Source organism: Indicator indicator, chromosome 16 (assembly GCF_027791375.1).
Source record: "Indicator indicator isolate 239-I01 chromosome 16, UM_Iind_1.1, whole genome shotgun sequence".
Classification (NCBI taxonomy): Eukaryota; Metazoa; Chordata; class Aves; order Piciformes; family Indicatoridae; genus Indicator; species Indicator indicator.
This window is the reverse complement of record NC_072025.1, coordinates 168,724-186,559: the sequence shown is the minus strand read 5'-3', so window position 1 is coordinate 186,559 and position 17,836 is coordinate 168,724. Positions and strand designations below refer to the sequence as shown.

The 17,836-nt window shown below is 56.2% G+C and overlaps 2 non-coding genes across 2 annotated transcripts; one reads left to right on the top strand and one right to left on the bottom strand.

Annotated features, from left to right (window-relative positions):
- Positions 1-13,286: 13,286 nt before the first annotated feature.
- On the top strand, positions 13,287-13,358 carry TRNAH-GUG (transfer RNA histidin (anticodon GUG)). Its single transcript has one exon. It is a non-coding gene; the product is annotated as a tRNA-His (tRNA).
- A 3,564-nt stretch (positions 13,359-16,922) lies between these two features.
- TRNAH-GUG (transfer RNA histidin (anticodon GUG)) lies at positions 16,923-16,994 on the bottom strand. Its single transcript has one exon. It is a non-coding gene; the product is annotated as a tRNA-His (tRNA).
- Between the last annotated feature and the right edge of the window lie 842 nt (positions 16,995-17,836).

Below are 17,836 nucleotides of genomic sequence, written 5' to 3'. Positions count from 1 at the left end.
CTGGCACTGCAGAATCACAGACTGGTTTGGGCATGAAGGGACATCTAATCCAAGCCCTGCTGCAGTGAGCTGGGACAATCTGCAACTAGAGCAGGTTACTCAGAATCCCAACCAACCTGACCTGGAATGATTCCAGGGATGGGGCATCTCCCACCTCTCTGGGCAACCTGGGCCAGGGTCTCACTACCCTCAGCATAAATAATTTCTTACTTGTATCAAGTCTACATCTTTCTCTTTTAGTTTAGGCCATTCACTCCTTGTCCTGTTACAACAGGCCCTGCTCCAAAGTCTGTCCCCAGCTTTCTGATGAGCCTCTTTAAGCACTAAAAGGCCACCAGAAGGTTCTTCCCAAAGCTTTACAGGCTGAACACCCCCAACAGTCACGAGAGCCACCACAGCACAGGGATGAGCAAGGCTGAGCCAGGGAAAGGCACCTGGGAAGAAGGCTGAGGTGAAGCTAGGTGTGTGGGGACATCATCAGGGTGAGCACACAGGGCTGAGCCCCAGGACACAAGAAACCAGGATGTGGCCAGGAGGACATCTCCTGGAGAGCAGCCCAGGCAGGGCTGGATTTGCTGGTAAGGGGCTAGTGGTGACAGGCATACAGAGCAGGAGAGCAGCATTGGGAGCAGCGTGTTGGAGAGTGGCAGTGGAGGCCAAAGCTGTCGTGACAAACACACACTGGCACATATGATGGTCACCCTGGCACACACCCATCTCCAGCCACCACCACCACCCCTGCCCACTGACCACGCAGCAAGGCTCGCTCCCAGTGGCCCCTCCATCCTCCTAGGTGCCCCTGTGCACAGCTCTGTCTCTGGACCTGTGCTCCTGAAACCTCCTCAGCCCTTCCTGGGGACACTCCATTCACCCAGCCCTGCTCTCAGGATGGACTCCCCAAAGGCCATGGTCAGCTGTACCCAAAAGGGAAGGGGGCAGAGGCCAGATGCTCTGAAAACAGGACCAGGGCAGAGGTGAGGCCATGCAGAGAGGAAGGAGAGATGTCACAGTGTGCTCTTCCTCAGACATCTATGCTCCTGCCCTTCCTCACACAGCTGTGCTCCTGCCCTTCCTCACACCATGGGCCAGGCTCCTGCCCCACGAAGGGATCAGGTATTGGAAGAGGCTGTTGGAGCGCTGGCTGCAGGGAGAAGTTTCTTGTGCCTTCCTTCCAGCCCCTGAGCAGGAGAAGAGCTGGGCTGGGGCTGTCAGGGAGCTGAACTTCCTATGCCAGCCTGGCATGGCACATGCTGAGCACATGCCCAGTGAGCCCAGCGAGTCCCAGAGTTTCTGGTTACTGAGTACAGACTCCTGCCCAGTAAACCCACCCACATCCCCCAGGCCCAAACAGACAGCAGGGGAGCTTCCTCCCCAGGGAGAAGACAGCCATGGCACCTGGAAAGCAGGACTGGCAATTTCAGAGCATAGGGAACGTACAACACATAAAGCATGAGGGGAAGAAAAATTGTCTGCCAGGAACTGAGTGAACACAAGGCAGCATCTGAGGTCTAGCAGCAGAGCTGAGTCCTGGCAGATGGCAGCAATGGGGTTGCTAATGACATGCAGGAGAGACAGAGGTTCTCAATAAAGCTGGCTGGCATTTAGAAGGAAGCAGGAACCAAGGCTGATGGCACAGGAGATTGAGAGTACTTGACCCTCTGTCAGTAACCAAGGAGGATGTTCAGCAACATCTGTTGGAGATGGCTCTTAGTAATCCTCAGGCCTGCAAAACGCATGCTCAGCATCTCCTGAGCAGTGACCCAGGAGAGAGCCACTCATGGCCATGCACAACAGAGGAACTGCAGAGCTCCTTCCTTCCCATCCCATCCCGTCCTGTCACGTCCCTCCCATCGCTCCTTGGAGAGGCATTTACAGCAAGGGCCATGCTGGGGACTGAAGAGCATCTGTTGTCTGAGTCCACCTAGGACCACAGCACTTCTTCACCATTTGCTGGGCCTCTTTCTCTTCCAAACTCCTCTGTGTCCTTTTGGCAGGTGGTCATCTGGCCCAGCATAGCCCTGTTCTGTGCTCCACAAGGCTCCTTCTCACCTGAGGCTTCAGTACAGCCTAGAAGGACACCAAGTGGAAGATCTGCAGACCCACCTAAGCCCCCAGATTTGACCTATCCGTGGGCCAAACCACCCTGATGGCACCATGGGGCAACAGGGTGAGGAGAACACAGTTGGGGTGGGAGTCCCCTTCAGGAGACTTCTTTGTTCTTGGGGAGCTTTGAAGGAGAATCTAGGAGGCCAAATGAGCTCCTCACAGCCAGTGTGGCTCAGCACAGGCACAGGCTGCTCATGCTGGCGTGACAGGACCCTGGTGACATCCCTGCACTCACAGCAGGTCATGGCAGGTTTGCAGAAGCAGCAACAGATTTCTGCATGGCCACTGCATGGCCACTGCCAAAGCCCAGCTCCAGCTGTGTCTGGCGCTGCAAGTGGTGCCGCTCCAATCCCCAACTGTTCCCAGCTTCCCATTGGGTGCAAGCTGGGTCCCAGCAGTGCTGCCTGTGCCGCAGACAGGCCCTGCTGCCCTGCGAGCCGCTGCGGCCCCTGCAGACAGATGGCTGCCAGGCAGCAGCACCCGGCAGGGGCTGGCGTGGGCTGCAGGTGCGGCTGGCAGCCGGCAGCGGAGCGCGGAGCAGTCACAGCACTGCTTGTGTGCCAGACGCCACACTTCGGCTGCTCTCACGCAGCACCGGCAGGCAGACCCCACTGTGATGTGCCTGCTGATCACCCTGCCCGCAGGCCCCGCACCCCGGGAAGGAGGGAGGGAGGGAGGCTGCAGTTCTCCGTAGGGAGGAGAACACAGCCCCAGGAAGGAGGGACGAAAGGAGGGATGGAGGCTACAGTCTTCAGTCAGGAGGAGAGCACAGCCCCAGGAAGAAGGGAGGGATGGAGGCTGCAGTCCTCAGCTGGGAGAAGAACAACGCATGGCTGTGCAGAAGTGATTCTTGGTTCACTCTTACAGATCACAGGAAGAAGCAAGATGGAGGCCTCCTGCAATGGCCTTCAAGGATCTGAGGCTGGACCTCTGCAACAAGAGCTCTGATCCCACTCTCTTCCCCATCTCTGGAGGGTACATGAGGCCCTGGGCTGGAGCTCACAGCCTGGCCCTTCCCCTCACTGAAGGCAGCAGGAGCTGCTGCCTGGGTAAAGCTTCCCAGGCAAGTCGGGGCACGCACCAGGAAGAGACAGCCAGGCAATGTCTTCCATGTTCTGCCAGCCCTGCAGAGAGCTGTGCACAGCCTCAGCCCTCCTCTGTCCTCCTGGCTGTGAGGAGCTGCCTCAGCTGCCCCGAGCGCTCCTTGTGCTCCTTGCCCACAGCTGGAGACAGCCACCCTGTTTGGCAGCCAGGACAAGAGCAGAATATGAGACCCTTCCTGGCTCTAGGAATGCTCAGGCTTGGCTAAACCTTCCCACATCGTAACCCTGGGTGATATGGGCACAGCCCAGAGTCCCCCAGGCAGCAGCTTCTGGTGACTCAGAGAAGTTCTCTGCTCCTGCATGCTCTTGAGGAAGTGCTGGAAGATGATTCACCCACAGGTGATGTGTGGGCTGGAGCTAGCATTTCACGCTTCCCAGTATGTCACGTGAGTGAGGCACTGGCTTGGCTGCTCCCCTGGATGCCAGCATCTCCCCTGGCTTGCAGGGAGGCCTGCAGACCCTTCAGTCTCCAGGTACTTCTTCCACAGCTTGAAATGAAAGCCATCACTGGGAACTTGAAAACATCTGTGGTGACTCCAGCACCAGACCTCTGTACTGCACCCTACAGCACAGCAGGGCCTGGGAGGATGTCACATCTGCTCAGTGGCACTGCAGCCTCCCTTGAGGTCTGGCTACAGCAGAGGACATGAAGATGGGAAGGTGGCAACTGTGGCAACAGAGAAACGTCACACCTTGCTAGAAGGCAGCCAGGGAGCCCCAGCCTGGTAAATGCCACATCTGCTATCTGCCAATGAAGACTAACCTGGCATAAGGAGCAGGAAACTGGCATCATGGGGACACAGATGGGTAACTGTGACACATTGGCACGGAGTCAGCACAGCTCTCTTCAAGTGAACTTCTTTCTTCCAGTGCTAGAGGCTTTATTGGAAAGAGCCAGCAGGCACCTGAGGGCCACCCAGCTGAGAGAGGTCACCTGCATTGGCACAAGCAGGGAAGGTCAGCAGATCAAATCTGCTGATAATGTGGAATTATTCTGGATGCTAGGGATGAATCCTGAGAGCTGCAGGAGGAGTCTCAGAGCCTGACCAACTTGGCAATACAACAATCCAGGAAGACAGTGTCAGGGAGGTGACACAGACAGGGAATCAGGCTGAGCTCCACGTCTGAAGTGATGTGCTGTGAGAGCAGGAGCTTTGACAGGCAGTGGCAGCAGCCCCTCAGTGCTCAGCAGAGCTCAAAACTGCAAAACCTCCCCGTCAAAGCTGATAGGGTTAAGAAAAGGTAGAGATGACATCAGAGGGGACACTAATCCCCAGTCAGTGTGCCTGTGTGTGGTCCCTGTCCCCTCATCCTGAAGGCACAGTAGAGCTGGAAAGCATGCAGAGAAGGGTGACAGGGAAATCAAAAGCTTCTGCACATGGCATGTGTGATGCAGCAGGGCTCTTTGCCATGGCAGAGACACAACTGGGGGCATGGCAGAGGGATCTGTGTGGCTGCAGGAGGGTGGAGAGAGATGGCAGATCAGGGAGCAGCAAGAGGAGGTGGCCTGGTGCACAGCAGCCCTGCCCACCATGGGCTACTGTAGATGCTGTGTCCAAAGCACCTTCAAATACAGAGACTGGCACAAGGAGCCTTACAAACATCTAGGGATGGGGCTCGTGCCCAGGAGAAACACCCCAGGAGTCCCTCAAAGGCCAAGTGTGTCAGTGTGAGCTGAAATTCCACCCCCCACTGACAATAACCAGGCTAGCTTAGTCTGGAAGCAAATGAAAGCTGTATTTAGAAGCAAAATCTACAATCTATGATGAAATGCAATGAATATGTACAAATATACAAAATTCACAACATTTACAAATATATACAATCAACAGAAAAGCACAACCAAGCCCACTTTGCTTTCCTCCAAAGGGGATTCTCTTCCAGGGGCTTCCCCCCCAGACGCCCCTGGACAGAAGGCAGAGTTAGCTAAAGCAGAAAGTTGTTAATTTAGCTCGCCAAGGTCAGTGTATTATCTTCAGCCAGAACAGAAGAAGAAGCAGCAGCCAGACAGCCCAGCAACTGCCCCGACTGCAGACTGCAAAGTGCTGAGTGCCCCACTTTGTTTTGAGTAATAGTTCTTAAACATTTCAATCTATCCAATGGAAGTGTTTAGAACAATCATTATTTTGATTTCTTACACCCAATAGTGACTTATTTACACTTTCACTTTCTCTGCTTGAACGTTGCAAAGAAAAATTAAAAAGAGAGTTTCAAACCATCACACCGAGCAGTGGGTGAGAATGGACAGCAGCTGCCCAGGTGCAGGAGAATGCTCCTGGGTCTGTCATGCAGGCAGCATTCTGTGATCTGGGAAACCATTCCCAGGTTGGAAGCATCCCTCCTGCAGTAGCCCCTCGTCGGCACACCAAGCACATGCCCCACCAGCTACAGCACTTCGGAGCCTGCAAACTTCCAGATATCCCAGCTCCCACCGGGCTGGAAGGAGGTGGCATGGAGCAGCCATGCCTGCCCATCCCATCTCACTGCCAGGTGACCTGGGAAAGGGCAGGGAGCAGGCTGGCATGGAAGGGATGCTGTGCACAAGATGTGTCCTGAGCTATATCAAAAGCAGAGAGAGCAGCAGGACAAGGGAGGAGATTCTGCCCCTCTGCTCTGCTGGTGCCCCCAGCACAAGAAGGACCTGGAGCTGCTGGAGAGGGTCCAGAGGAGGCTGTGAAGATGATCAGAGAGCTGGAGAACCTCCCCTGTGGGGACAGGATAGGAGAGTTGGGGCTGATCAGCCTGTAGAAGAGAAGACTCCAGGAAGACCTTAGAGCAGCCTTCCAGTACCTGAAGGGCTCCAGGAGAGCTGGGGAGGGACTTTGGACAAGGGCTGGGAGTGCCAGGCTGAGGGACAATGGCTTTGAGCTGGGAGAGGGGAGATTGAGACTGGACCAACCCAACCATTCCCTGAATTCTATGAGTTCTATGAACATTCAAAGGTGCTCTGCAGCCACATCTCACCCCAGACAGCCACAGTGAGCAGCAGATGTGGCAAAGGCCAAAGAGAAGCAATAAGCTGGGGGGAAAGCAATATGGAGAATATGAGCCCACAGCATGGCCCACGTCTGATGTGCATGCGCTGCCTGCATTGCCTCTGCTGCCTGCACTGCCCGAGGTGCCTCAACTGTCTGCGCTGCCTGCACTGCCTCTGCTGCCTGCACTGCCCGAGGTGCCTCAACTGCCTGCGCTGCCTGACCTGCATGACCTGCCTGCACTGCCTCTGCTGCCTGCGCTGTCTGTATTGCCTGCACTGCCTGCACTGCCTCTGCTGCCTGCACTGCCTGAGCTGCCTGCACTGCCTCTGCTGCCTGCACTGCCTGCACTGCTTCTGCTGCCTGCACTGCCTGCGCTGCCTGCACTGCCTCTGCTGCCTGAGCTGCCTGCACTGCCTGAGCTGCCTGCACTGCCTCTGCTGCCTGCGCTGCCTCTGCTGCCTGCACTGCCTGAGCTGCCTGCACTGCCTCTGCTGCCTGCACTGCCTGCACTGCCTGCGCTGCCTGCACTGCCTGAGCTGCCTACACTGCCTGCACTGCTTCTGCTGCCTGCAGTGCCTGAGCTGCCTGCACTGCGTCTGCTGACTGCGCTGCCTGAGCTGCCTGTGCTGCCTCCGCTGCCTGCACTGCTTCTGCTGCCTGCAGTGCCTGAGCTGCCTGCACTGCGTCTGCTGACTGCGCTGCCTGAGCTGCCTGTGCTGCCTCCGCTGCCTGCACTGCTTCTGCTGCCTGCATTGCCTGAGCTGCCTGCACTGCCTCTGCTGCCTGCACTGCCTGAGCTGCCTACACTGCCTGCATTACCTGAGCTGCCTGCACTGCCTGAGCTGCCTACACTGCACTGCAGTGCCTGAGCTGCCTGCACTGCCTGCGCTGCCTGCACTGCCTGAGCTGCCTACACTGCCTGCACTGCCTCTGCTGCCTGCACTGCCTGAGCTGCCTGCACTGTGTCTGCTGACTGCACTGCCTCTGCTGCCTGTGCTGCCTACACTGCCTGCACTGCTTCTGCTGCCTGCACTGCCTGCACTGCCTCTGCTGCCTGCATTGCCTGAGCTGCCTGCACTGCTTCTGCTGCCTGCACTGCCTGCACTGCCTCTGCTGCCTGCATTGCCTGAGCTGCCTGCACTGCCTCTGCTGCCTGCACTGCCTCTGCTGCCTGAGCTGCCTCTGCTGCCTGCAATGTGTGAAATGCCTGCACTGCTTGAGCTGCCTGCACTGCCTCTGCTGCCTGCGCTCCACACATCTTCGACCCTGAGTGTCAGAACTGCTCCCTGCTGTGATCTGTTATCTCATTAATGCTTGATGAGGTGTGGAGAGCTGTGGGGAACTCCATTTCCACAAATCCAGGCGCAGAGGCTCTGGAAAGGGGCCAGCAAGAGAGCTGGGTGACAGCTCACAAGAAAAATGGCTCCAGGACTGAGACACAGAGGGTGAGAAATGGCTTCTTCCACCAGCAAATGCCAGGGCTGGGCTTGAGGGAAATAGCCAAACAGACACTGTCTAAACTATTTGATGTTTGGGTTTGTTTTTTTCCTGTAGAATCATTTTGCATGGGCTCCAGCCTTGGACAGCTGAAGCTGCTCTCTGTGCCCATGGGGACAAGCCACAGGAGCTCACTGCAGCTGCCCTCAGCATTTCCCCAGCAAAACCAGGCTGTGGCACAGAAACCCCCAGGCAGACATCAGCTCAGTGGTCACAACTACATCATCTTGTGCACATCTCATGGCCTCATCAAGCCACCCCTTTGCACACTCTGCTCAGCCAGGCTGAGGCTTTCAGGGCTCCAACCAGAGCACAGATTCATTCCCTTCAATTCACTGGGGATTGCAGGGAGGAACATCTGCATCTGCAGGGTGTTATCTGCCCCTACCAGGCTGCTTGACTCTGCAGTGTCCTGGTGGGATCAGATGCCTGAATTCCTCCCCTGAAGGAACAAAAGAAGTGGGACCAGCTGGGAAAGCAGAGCCCTGAACTGGATAGCAAGTAGTGAAGTGGAATTGATTGGAGCTGCCTGCAGTCATTGATCTGAGGAGAGCAAACTAAGGAGCTGGAGCATTTGTAGCTCAATCAGAGCCACATGCTGGCTGCAGGCCTGTGCTCTGGGGATGGCAGGGGCCCTGCATGCCCCAGGAACCTGGTAATGGTGGCTTTGATTAATCCAGCTGTAATGGCCACACAGCTGAGTCCTTCTCCAGCCAGACTCTCTTCTAGCTTGAGTGGCTCAGGGTGTGTTAACCACCCCTGGCACCCTGCCTTATATTTCTTAATAGGGCTGTCATCAACCATCAGGAAGATAGGCACCATGGGCAAGAGCAGAACAGAAGCTATTCCCCCCACGAAATTGCTTTTGCCACCAACCCAGCCCTGTGTCTCCCAAAGGGATGTGAGGTTGAAAATGAATGGAAAGGGAAGATAAGCCTGGAGAGGTGAGGGCTGGGCATCCTGCCTGGCAACACAGGGCTGCCTTTTTTTCTGCCCACTCAGCATCACAAAGAGGGGTTAGAGGTGGCTGCCTGCAGGCCATAAATTCCTGCTGCAGGAGGCTCCTGCTCATGGCACAGCAGAGCCAGAACTGCCAGGGGCTGGCAGCTGGAATGAGGCAGGGCACACAGGGACTTGTGGCAGTGTCTCAGCAGGGCCCTGGGGGGTGTTTCTGTCACATCCCATCTCCAGCAGGATGCTGGACCCAGATCGAAAGAGCTCAAGAGGCTGCTCCAGGCTTTGTGATCCCTCAAGGTTGGACAGGACAGCTCTGGTGAGTCCCTGCTCCATGCATCTTGGAGACTATTTTCCTTGATCTCTGAATGCTGAAGCCAGGCAAGGGGGATCCTGAAACACAACCAAGCAGTCTGTTGCCTGCCCTACACAGCATGACAGACTGAAAGCTGTCCTTTAAAACAGGGGCTTCAGAAGGACCAGGACCTTCCCATGCACTGCTGGGAGCCCATCAAGCATGCCAAGAGCATCACAGCTGAACGTTCATGTCAAGAAATGCTTCAGTCCTTCTCCTTCAGCCCTTGGTGCATGTCTCATGGAGGGGGACTACAAGAAAGCCAGGAAGGGACTTTTGACAAGGGCTGGGAGTGATAGGATAAGAGGGAAGAGCTGCAAGCTTAAGGAGGGCAGATTGAGCCTAGAGATGAGGAAGAGATTCTTGACAGTGAGGGTGGGGAGACACTGGCACAGGTTGCCCAGGGAGGAGGTGGCTGCCTCCTCATTGGAGGTGTTGAAGGCCAGGCTGAATGAGGCCTTGAGCAACCTGGGCTGGTGGGAGGTGTCCCTGCCCATGGCAGGGGCTTGGAACTGGATGAGCTTTGGGTTCTCTTCCAACCCAACCCATTCTAGGAATCTATGAGCTAGAAGAGGTCGAGGAGGTGGATGGTGGGCACAGTGCCATGTCAGGTCACTTGCAACTGTCTCCCATCTCAGAGGGACTGTCCTTCACCCTCAAATTCAACCTAAACCTTCAGCTCCAGAATTATCCCAGCCTCAGGACACCTCCCTGGCCTGCCCTTGCTCCAGCATCCTGTGGGTATAGGAAGATGGGATCCTGGCCTAGGTGGTGTAACTCAGTGGACCTGTTGTGGTTTCCTTATGAAGGAAGGTGGGCTTCAAGCAGCAGAGCACTGGCAAGCTGAGTTTATGCCCTCTAAATGCCCAGAGATGATGGTGCTGGCCTTGACAGCTCAGAGTGCTGTCCTGCAGCACTGGCATCCACCCTGCATCCCCTCGCACCCGCCATGCTCCTGGGGATGCTTTAGGGATCCAAGACCAAGAGAGGAGATGCTGAGGATCACTCTGCCTCCCACCTGCCTCCCCAAGACAGGAAAAGAAGTGCAGGGGCTACCTGCAGTGAGAGGACAGCGGGAGAGGCCATGCAAGGGGCAGAGATGCTGAGACATCCATGTAGTGTTGAATGGCTCCTGTCCCTGTGCCAGATGAAGATTTATCTTTGTGCCATGGAGTGGCAATGTCTAGGCCTGGCTGTGCTGGTGCTTCCATGTTGCAGGCACCTTCACAATCCCCTTGAACACACCCCACAGGCATCAGAAGGCTTGGAGGAAAGCCACCAAGGCACAGAGCAGCATGGGAAGAGCAGAGGAGCCAGCCTGGAGCCAGCATTCTGCCCAGGTGCTAAGTAGAGCCTGAAGGGATCAGGTCACCAGTGGACAGATAGAGCCAAGGAACCACAGAACTGCTGAGGTGGGAAGAGACCTTTGAAGTCATCAAGTCCAACCACTCACCTGGAGCTCACAATTCTACCAGTACTACTCAGCTGCTACCACTAAATAGCATCCCTCAGCAGCACATCCATGAGTCCTTTAAATCCCTTCAGGGATGGGAACCCCTAATGCCCCCAGAAGCTCATCCCTATGCCTCCATGCTGTATGAACACATCCTAGCAGGTCTGAACCACCCAGGCCAGAGCAGCAGCAGTTTGTGCATAAACCCATGGAGCAAAGGGCTGCTGGGGCCCTGATAACCTGCCCTGACTTCATTAGTAGCAGTCACATCCAAATCCTGTTGCAAAAGGCAGCCCATGGGTAGGGAGCTGTACCACCACCACCAGTGATGGGTGGCAGCAGCTTCATGCCTCCTCTTCTGCACCCATGAGGCCCCTGCCACTTATCTTCATGTGCGCTTGCCACCTCCTACTCACTTCCATGTTTGGCCACCTCCTCCTTATCGCTGCAGTGTTTATCTCGGCCGTGCCAGTCTGAGCAGTTGAGGTCATTGTTATTCTGCTGGCTTCCAGAAACATCTGCTGAGCATCCAAAGCAGAGTCCCTCTGCCTGCTCCCTGCAGTGCCTGGCATGGACCCACACAAATGTGAGGACACACACAGCACCTCCTGCCAGCAATGCTGCACCCACTTGAGGTTCAGCACAAGGACACAGATGGTGATAGCCTTGGCCACAGATGAGCAAGAGCAGTGTCCCTGCAGTCCTATGATAGGGTGGGCTGGGGATCCTTGGAGGGCGGACAAGGGAAGAAGAGTAGCACTGGCAAAGGAGGGCAGTACCCACACGGACACCCACAGAGATGCCAGTGAAGAGGCCCTGCTCCACCATCTCCTGGTGGAGCCAGGACTGATGTTGTGGAGGGCATCTCCATTGTGAAGGTTCTCACCTCTGCTGAAGGAGCAGCACACCAATGCCCAGGACCAGCCAGCAGCAAAGAGGCTGAGGGAAGAAAGAGGTGGGCACAGACCAAGGGAGGACACAGAAGGCCATTTCTTCTTCATCTACCACTCTGAGCTCTTCTGGGTTGGATATGAGCAAGATGAGGAGCTCAGGATGGCAGAAGCAATTACTTCACGGACTAATCAAGGTGCACAGAGCCTTCCTCTGGCTTGTCCTGAGCCTCAGGAAGACTCTTTCAGCTTTAGCACTCACCAGCTGCAGCTGATGCACCAGGACAGATCTGGTGCAGGGACAGACCCTGCCCAGCACAGCTTGTAGGAGATCTCTGCCTCTTTCCAGCCCTCCTCACATGCAAACAGAACAGGCAGAGGTGTACACAGGTGGTGCTAAACTGTGGTTCCAGTGAGCAGCTCAGAGGAATGAGTTGTCTGGGCCACTGGAGCACCTTGAAGTGCCACAGCTGCTCCGAAAATATTCTACAAAGAACTCCTTTTGATTGCAGGTGTCTCGAATTCTTTGCATATCTGTGAAAAGAAAAGAGCCTTTGACATGCTGAGCGCTGTGGAATCATCATCAGCAAACAGTCATCAGCCACCGAGGGGGCTCAGCAGGAAGGAATAGCAGCCCAGCACAGACTGGTGGGCACCAACCCGGTGCCGTTAATGCCACTGTAAAGAGAAACTTTATTCCCTGAGACACAACCATGGGAGTGAGAGATGGGATTGCAGCTGAGGGCGTGGGGACACGGTGAGAGCTGGGCTGCAGAGAAGGGTGGCAGCAAGAATTGAGCGGGATCAGGGCAAGGACAGGGAGCAGGGACAGCGTCAGGGTCACAGATTGCAGCTGAGCAAGGCCAAAGAGGCTCAGGGTGTGGAGTGGGATTAGAGAGGGGTAAAACCGCGGCCGGGGTGAGACAGAGATGGGGTAAGGAAGGCCGGGAGGGGGAGGTCGGCTCTGGTAGGGTGCACAACGAGGGGCGGTAAGAGGCCCAAGGGTCACGGTCGCTGCCTCGGGCCTAAGTGGGAAGCAGGGCTGGGAGTCCCGGCCGGGGGCCGAGCCAAGTTCAGCTAACTCCCCCACAGCGAGCCGAGCCCCGCGGTGAGGAAGAGCCTGGGCCGGCGCTCACCCCACATCGCCACGGAGACGCCGCTGAGAGCGGAGCACGTAGGGAGCCCAGCGGGGCACAGCACCAGGCACCACAGTGCCTCAAATAAGTTTGCCCGGGACAGTTTCACACCCCCCCCGGTGGAAGAGGCCTCGGGATAGGCACTGAAAGCAGAAATCCAACTTTACCCCACCCCAGGCAGGGCTGCCCCAGACGGGAGCCGGGCACAGGCTGAGGCCGTGGCAGGGCAAAGCTGCGGAGCCAGCCCCTGAGCGGAGTGGGACGAACGGGGCGCGGCCAGCGGAGCGCTTCCAGCCAGGCCCTGCGGGGGGCTGTGGCGCTCCCCCGGACGCGCATACAGGTGGGGTCTCCCTGCTGGGCCTGGGCACAGGCAAGGTGAAGCGGCTGCGGGGATGGCAGGGGTCAGGGCACCAGGGATGGGCAGAGATGGGCTCAGTCATCGCCTCCGCGGGACGCTCGGGGCGTTCGCACAGCACGGAGGGCCCGGCGGGACATGCTCCCGGTGCTGCTCCCGCCCGGGCAGGACCTTCCACTCGCGGGCTTTGCCCGGGCCTGCGCTGACGCCGCCGACATTCGAGCCTGGTGCTGGTGAGGGCGCTCAACCCCTACCCCCAGCGCCTGTGCGCAGGGGACCGGGAGGAAAACCGGTGTCGTGACTTCACCCGAGCCGAGCCCAGCCCGGGACTCCCCCACTGCGACACTGGCGAGAGGCGGAGCATGGCTCAGCCCGGCCCACTCTGCCCTGCCGCCCCGCCCCGCCGGTCTCAGCTAACAGTCGCCGCGACGCGCGTTTTGCCCGGAGCCCCGGTAGCGCGCCGTGATCGTATAGTGGTTAGTACTCTGCGTTGTGGCCGCAGCAACCTCGGTTCGAATCCGAGTCACGGCATCGCCCCGCGGTACCACGGCACACGGGTTCTCCTTTTGAACCCCCGGACACCTCCTGTATGCTTTCGCCTTACTCTGGCTTGGTTTATTTTTTTCACCCCACCACAACATGTTCACACTTTGATTTTCCTGCCTCACGGCTGTGTCCCTTTCACTCCTTCCTCTCTTTTTGTTTTATTTTAGTATCACCTCATTTAAATTTACTTTATTATTTTATTAGTATTATTCTTTTTTCCCCCTTAGTTTATATTCTCTTCTTTCTTTCTTCTGTCATTTCCTTTTATTTAGAATCATAGAGTTGTCAGTGTTGGAAAGGACCTCAAGGATCATCCAGGTCCAACCCCCGCCATGGACAGGGACACCTCACACCACAGCAGGTTGCTCACAGCCACCTCCAGCCTGGCTGCAAAAACCTCCAGGGATGAGGCTTCCACCACCTCCCTGGGCAACCTGTGCCAGGCTCTCACCATCCTCATGAGGAAGAACTTCTTCCTAACATCCAATCTCAATCTCCCCACTTCTAGTTTTGCTCCATTCCCTCCCAGTCCTATCACTCCCTGACATCCTAAAAAGTCCCTCCCCAGCTTTCTTGTAGACCCCCCAAGTTCCTGGAAGGCCACCTCAGAGCCTTCTCTTCTCCAGACTGAACAGCCCCAACTCTTCAAGTCTGTCCTCATAAGAGCAGCTCCAACCTCCTGTTCATCCTCGTGGCCCTTCTCTGGACATGTTTCAGCACCTCCAGATCCTTCTTGTAATAGGGGCTCCAGAACTGGATGCAGTGCTCCAGGTGGAGTCTCACCAGAGTGGAGTAGAGGGGGAAAATCACCTCCTTCGACCTGCTGGCTATGCTTCTCTGGATGCAGCCCAGGCTCTGCTTGGCTCTCTGGGCTGCAAGTGCTCACTGCTGGCTCCTGCTGAGCTTCTCCTCCACCAGCACCTCCAAGTCCCTTTCTTCAGGGCTGCTCTCCAGCCAGTCCCTGCCCAGCCTGTATTTGTGCTTGGGATTGCCCCAACCCAGATGCAGGACCTTGCATTTGGTCTTTTTGAACTTCATGAGGATGGCTTCTGCTCACCTCTGCAGCCTGTCCTGGTCCCTCTGGATGGCATCCCTTCCCTCCAGCCTGTCTGCTGCACCACACAGCTTGGTGTGGCCACCAAACCTGCTGAGGGTGCACTTGATGCCACTGTTCATGGCACCAACAAAGATGTTGAACAAGCCTGGTCCCAGGACTGAGCCCTGAGGGACTCCACTTGTCCCTGGCCTCTACTGGCACATGGACCCATTGACAGCCACTCTTTGGGTGCAGCCATCAAGCCAGTTCTTTATCCACTGAATGGTCCACCCATCAATCCCAGACTGCACCAGCTTGGAGCCCAGGCTGTGGTGTGGGACAGTGTGGAAGGCTTTGCTCAGGTCCAGGTCAATGATGTCAGTTGCTCACCCCTCAGCTATTGATGTTGTGACCTTGTCCTAGAAGGCCACCAGGTTTGTCAGGCAGGAGTTGCCCTTGGTGAAGCTATGCCCATTGTACCAAATCATCTCTTCATTATTCTTCTGTCTCAGCAGTGCCTCCAGGAGGATCTCCTCCATGGTCTTACTGGGCACAGAGGTGAGACTGCCTGATCTATAGTTCCCTGGGTCATCCTTTTTTTCCCTTTTTGAAAATGGGAGTTATGTTTCCCCTTTTCCAGTCAGTGGGGACTTCCCCAGGCTGCCATGACTTTTGGAATACAGTAGAGAGTGGTTTAGCATCCTCATCCCCACTTCCCTCAGCCCACACCTTCCCTAGTCTTCTTTTTACCATTAATATACCTATAGACACTTCTGCTGTTCCCCTTGCTCTCCCTGGCTAGATTGAATTGTAACTGAGCTTTAGCTTTCCTAATCAGGTCTCTTGCTGCTCAGACAGCTTCCTTACCTGCCCCCATTCTAGCTGTCCTTTCTTTCACTCCTTGCAGAATTTCTTTTTGTGTGATAGAGTGTCCAGGATCTCCTTGCCCATCCAGGCAGGTCTCCCAGCATTCTTTCCTGCTTTCCTCTTTGTGGGGATACTATGCTCCTGGACACAGAGGAGGTGGTCCTTGAATACAGACCAGCTGTCCTGGGCCCCTCTTCCCTTTAGGACTTTGTCCCACGGTCCTTTGGCCAGCAGATCCCTGAAGTGATCAAAGTCTGCATACCTAAAGTCCAGGGTTATGGATGTGCCCTCCTAGTTGCCCTGAGGATCTTAAATTCTATTGCATCGTGGTCACTGCATCCAAGGTTATCCCTGAACCTCACATTGGTCACCAGCCCTTCCCTATTGGTGAGAACAAGGTCCAGCACAGCACTTTTCTCGTTGGTTGTCATCTATGCATTCCAGGAACATCCTGGAATCCTGGTACCTAGCTGTGTTGTCCCTCCAGCAGATGTCAGGGTGGTTGAAATCCCCCACCAGGACTAGGGCTTGTGCACATGAAGCCACTTCCATTTGCCTGTGGCAGGCCTCATCCACTTGGGTCTGCTGGTCAGGTGGCCTGCAGCAGACCCCTACAGTAACATCTTCTTTCCCTGTCTTCCCTTTAATCTTCACCCATATGCTCTCAACCAGCTTATCATCCTTCCCATGGTGGAGCTCCACTGATTCCAGCTGCTCACTGATAGAGAGAGCAGCACCTGCTCCCCTCCTACCCTGCCTGTCCTCCCTAAAGAGCTTGTACCCATCTATGCCTACATCACAGTCATGGGAATCATCCCACCAAGTTCCAGTAATAGCCACTAAGGCATAGTATTCCAGCAGCACAGTGCCTTTAACTCATCCTGTTTGTTGCCCAGGCTGTGAGCATTAGCATAGAGACCATGGCAGCCACTTAGGTGAATCCCCCTTGATTCCCTTGGGGTGTCCCAGTGCTTCGTCCTTGGCTTGCCTCAGGGCAACAAGTTGAGAGCCCTTGCTACCATCCAACCCTCTGCCTCTGGTGAGCTGCCCCAATGTTTGTCTTCCAGTGTTTTCCCCAAACACTTTTATTTCTTTACTTTGTATTTTTCTTTTTTTCTTATTCTTTCTTTCCTTCCCTGTTCTTAGTAATAATAGTTATTGTTTAATACTAAATTTTCCCTTTTCTTCTTTTTTCCTTTCCTCCCCTCTTTCTTTTCCTTTTTCCTGTCTCTTTTACCTTCTTTACTACCCTTTTTCTTTTCCTATCCTCTTTTCCCTTTCTTATTTCCCTTTATTGTTCTGCACTGGTTTATTTTATTTTACTTTATACAGTCTATTTTAGTCTATTTTTTATAATTTTACGCTATTTTCTATATTTTATTTTACTTTTTTATTTTTATGTTTTATTTTACTTTATTTTGTTCTGTTCAATTTCCTGGCCCATCGTCCTGTTCAGCCTCTCTGGGCATGCAGGGGACCCGGGAGGGCCCCACAGCCTCGCGCCCAGCCGTGAGGCAGGAAAATCAAAGTGTGAACATGTTGTGGTGGGGTGAAAAAAATAAACCAAGCCAGAGTAAGGCGAAAGCATACAGGAGGTGTCCGGGGGTTCAAAAGGAGAACCCGTGTGCCGTGGTACCGCGGGGCGATGCCGTGACTCGGATTCGAACCGAGGTTGCTGCGGCCACAACGCAGAGTACTAACCACTATACGATCACGGCGCGCTACCGGGGCTCCGGGCAAAACGCGCGTCGCGGCGACTGTTAGCTGAGACCGGCGGGGCGGGGCGGCAGGGCAGAGTGGGCCGGGCTGAGCCATGCTCCGCCTCTCGCCAGTGTCGCAGTGGGGGAGTCCCGGGCTGGGCTCGGCTCGGGTGAAGTCACGACACCGGTTTTCCTCCCGGTCCCCTGCGCACAGGCGCTGGGGGTAGGGGTTGAGCGCCCTCACCAGCACCAGGCTCGAATGTCGGCGGCGTCAGCGCAGGCCCGGGCAAAGCCCGCGAGTGGAAGGTCCTGCCCGGGCGGGAGCAGCACCGGGAGCATGTCCCGCCGGGCCCTCCGTGCTGTGCGAACGCCCCGAGCGTCCCGCGGAGGCGATGACTGAGCCCATCTCTGCCCATCCCTGGTGCCCTGACCCCTGCCATCCCCGCAGCCGCTTCACCTTGCCTGTGCCCAGGCCCAGCAGGGAGACCCCACCTGTATGCGCGTCCGGGGGAGCGCCACAGCCCCCCGCAGGGCCTGGCTGGAAGCGCTCCGCTGGCCGCGCCCCGTTCGTCCCACTCCGCTCAGGGGCTGGCTCCGCAGCTTTGCCCTGCCACGGCCTCAGCCTGTGCCCGGCTCCCGTCTGGGGCAGCCCTGCCTGGGGTGGGGTTAAGTTGGATTTCTGCTTTCAGTGCCTTTCCCGAGGCCTCTTCCACCGGGGGGGGTGTGAAACTGTCCCGGGCAAACTTATTTGAGGCACTGTGGTGCCTGGTGCTGTGCCCCGCTGGGCTCCCTATGTGCTGTCGTGGCCACCCGGATGTGAGCCCTGGGAGAGGCTGGGGTGCCCTGGCCCCGTGGTGCCC